Below are 4,180 nucleotides of genomic sequence, written 5' to 3'. Positions count from 1 at the left end.
CGCGAAGAACGGAGTAACCCGTCGAGTGAGATTTTTCACATCCACCTAAATGAACCTGTCAGACCTGTTCATGGAAATCATGATTTATACTTTATGTAGTAGTATTTTATGCCACTACTGAATGAATTGTAAAAAAAAAAGAAAAGAAAAAAAAAAAAACGATTAACATGTTTCCTTAATAAATGTGTTTCAAGAGTTCACACTTAGCTGATGATTGGTAATAAGCTAGTTTGGCATGCTGTCCCGGGAGAGAGCCCCGAGCTCATGAGAGCCTCGAGCCCGAGGCTCCCTCCCGTTGCAGGGCGAGAGGGTAGTTTGAGCTCGGGTAGATCTCGAGAACCCACCTCCCCCCACACTCCTGCTGCGTGAGGGTTGCTAAGGTGATGCGTTGCTGACGGAATTTAATCGAATTTGGTGCTAATTTGGTTTAGTCAATTTACTTAAGTGTCATAGTTTTGGGAGTGTGGGAGGAAACCGGAGGACCCGGGGAAAACATGAACTCCACACGAAAATGCTGACCGTTTGGACTTTGAAAAACCCTGATGTAGACCAAGCAAAAACTGATTGTGAGAGCCAGAGCTGGGCCAGAGAAATGTTTGCTATATGGGGTCTTGATTGATATCTTTGTGCTGCAGTGTCATAGAGACATCAGGGTTGATTTATATAATTTATACAGGCAAAAAGCTTTAATGTATTATCCCTCTAAGCTGTCAATCGACTCTTTAGCAGCAAAACAGACTAAGCTAGCAACCATTTACCAACAGAGATATCTCATCTTCAGAACAATCTGAAGGAGCTGGGGATTTTCTCATTTGAGTCATGCTAGCAAGCGGTGCTTTCAGTATGCTACAAATGCTAAAAGAGATGAGCTACATGGTATAAACATGTAAATGAGGCTGTTCTAGAAACAACCTACTTCATGTTGTCCCAACACAAATCAATGATGTTAACTTAATTGCTTTTACAAATTGAAGTGGATTGAACATAAAACACTTAAGTTGTCCCCCAAAAACTGGAGAATTGTGTTGATTCAGCTCATTTTACAGTAAATAAGCAGTTTGAGCAAGTAGCAAAAACTTTTGCATAGTTACGTCACCCTATCAAAATAAATATATTCAAGCCAACCAGCACCACCTACTGTACAGTTGTTCAACTACTGGAGTGTTTCTCAACCACCAGCTCTGCACATTATCCATGTATGCTTAACCGAACACACCTGATTCAGATCATCAGCTCATTAGCAGAGACTGAAAGACCTGTAATGGATGTGACAGACAAAGAAGACATCCTAAACATGCAGTGCTGGTGATCCTCCGGGAACGTGGTTGGGAAACACTGATTTACTATAAAAAAAACTGCTTGTGTTCTGTGTTTGTCTGTAATTACCCTATATTTACTGCATCATGGCGTACATTAAAATGATTTTAGGAATTTCTGAGCTGTTTAAAAAATATAGACATTTCAGTCATGTTTTTTTTTTATAAATAATACAGTTTGCTACATTATTTAATAACATAACCCAGAGTGTTAAAAGTCAGTCTGCCGGGTAATGAGGTTATGACTCATGTCTAAAAAAGACTTGATGGGAAACAGAGGAGAGGAACAGAAAAACAATGAAACTCTGAAGTCATCTGGCTGTTGAGAGAGCTTGGACTTTGAGCACTGATGATAATCAACCATTAACAGAGCACCATAAAACCATAAAGCACTATCACTCACACATTACGCTCCTGACCGTTGAAACCAGGTTACAGTGAAGCCCAGAAAAATTACATAATAGTATTTTTGAATTGTATGTAAGTCCTAGTTTAAAACAGGAATTGACGTTATTATTGTATCCAAAACGTACATTGCTAAATAATTTTGTGGTAACTCTTCTTTAAAAATAGATATTTTTTAGTTTTCTTTTCACTGGTATTTGATGAACAAGAGGAGAACAGAAAGTAACATCTGAAAGAGCTTAAGACAAAATTTGCTGTAAATATATACAGTTGAAGTCAGAATTATTGGCACCCCTGAATTATTAGTAATCTTGTTTATTTGTCTCCCCAATTTCTGCTTAACGGAGAGCAGATTTTTTCAACACATTTCTAAACATAATAGCTTTAATAACTCATCTCTATAAACTGATTTTTTAAATCTTTGCCATGATGACAGTAAATAATATTTTACAAGATGTTTGTCAAGACGCTTCTATACAGCTTAAAGTGACATTTAAAGGCTTAACTAGGTTAACTGAGTTAACTAGGCAGGATAGGGTAATTAGGCAAGTTATTGTATACTGATGGTTTGTTCTGTAGACTATCGAAAACAAATATAATAATTTTGTTCCTAAAATGGTTTTTAAAAAAAATTAAAAACTGCTTTTATTCTTGTCAAAAAAATAAATAAAAAGACATTCAACAGAAGAAAAAATATTATCAGACATACTGTGAAAGGGAAGTGGGTGGGCGGGTCAATCGGGCTTTTTGAAAACACTATCGGTTGGGTTTAGGGAAGTGGGTGTAAGGGTCAATCGGGCTTTTGAAAACACTATCAGTTGGGTTTAGGGAAGTGGGTGTTGAGGTCAATTGGTGCTTTTGAAAACTATCGGTTGGGTTTAGGGAAGTGTGTGGGCGGGTCAATCGGGATTTTTGAAAACACTATCGGTTGGGTTTAGGGAAGTGGGTGTAAGGGTCAATCGGTGCTTTTGAAAACTATCAGTTGGGTTTAGGGAAGTGGGTGTGGGGGTCAATAAGGCTTTTGAAAACACTATCACTTGGGTCTAGGAAAGTGGGTGGGCGGGTCAATCGATGCTTTTGAAAACACTATCGGTTGGGTTTAGGGAAGTGTGTGTGGGAGTCAATCGATGCTTTTGAAAACACTATCGGTTGGGTTTAGGGAAGTGTGTGTGGGGGTCAATCAAGCTTTTGAAAACACTATCAGTTGGGTTTAGGGAAGGGGGTGTAAGGGTCAATCGATGCTTTTGAAAACTATCGGTTGGGTTTAGGGAAGTGTGTGTGGGGGTCAAACAAGCTTTTGAAAACACTATCAGTTGGGTTTAGGGAAGTGTGTGTGGGGGTCAATCAAGCTTTTGAAAACACTATCAGTTGGGTTTAGAAAAGTGGGTGTGGGGGTCAATTGGTGCTTTTGAAAACTATCGGTTGGGTTTAGGGAAGTGGGTGTGGGGGTCAATCAGGCTTTTGAAAACACTATCAGTTGGGTCTAGGGAAGTGGGTGGGCGGGTCAATCGATGCTTTTGAAAACACTATCGGTTGGGTTTAGGGAAGTGGGTGTAAGGGTCAATCGGTGCTTTTGAAAACACTATCGGTTGGGTTTAGGGAAGTGGGTGTGGGGGTCAATTGGGCTTTTGAAAACACTATCGGTTGGGTTTAGGGAAGTGGGTGTAAGGGTCAATCAGTGCTTTTGAAAACACTATCGGTTGGGTTTAGGGAAGTAGGTGTAAAGGTCAATCGGTGCTTTTGAAAACACTATCGGTTGGGTTTAGGGAAGTGGGTGTGGGGGTCAATTGGGCTTTTGAAAACACTATCAGTTGGGTTTAGGGAAGTGGGTGTGGGGGTCAATTGGTGCTTTTGAAAACACTATCGTTCTACTCTGTCTCAAATACGTACACAGTGGCCTCTGGTGGATGTGTGAAAACAAAAACTGTGAAAGAATGTGCCTCCTGAGATGTATTTGGGGCTCTCCAGAATTGTATATAGGGGTACGTATTTAGAAAGAGCCTGGGTTGGTTTTTATCCTTAACAGTTTTATTTCAAAATGTATGGGCTACTTGTATTTTGGACAGTTTGTTTAAATCTGTCAAATAAAATTAAATTGAAAGTTCAGTTCATGAAGCAACTGTGTGGAACCCAGCATTTTATTTACAGTCCAGTGCACACATATTTATGCTGTTAGTCATTGTGGGTTTAAACACCAGTCCACAGATGTCAACTGGATAAAAAAAAATGCTGTTCACAGTGATTCCCTCACTAATGGTAGTTTATCTGGCGACTAAGATTACTTATTTTCAATGCAGCCATATATCAGTTTCAATACAATCAGAGTGAAACTCCAACCATATATGATAACCAAACATGGTAATGGTGTTATCAGGGTAAATGTGTGTGTCTCGCTAGACAAAATGCTCACACCCATCATCAACTCATAAGCTGGACAGGGTGCGGCGATGGCTTTATGA

The sequence above is a fragment of the Danio rerio genome, chromosome 2 (assembly GCF_049306965.1).
Source record: "Danio rerio strain Tuebingen ecotype United States chromosome 2, GRCz12tu, whole genome shotgun sequence".
In the NCBI taxonomy this organism is placed as follows: Eukaryota; Metazoa; Chordata; class Actinopteri; order Cypriniformes; family Danionidae; genus Danio; species Danio rerio.
The sequence above is the reverse complement of the archived record's forward strand: the minus strand, read 5'-3'. Positions refer to the sequence as shown.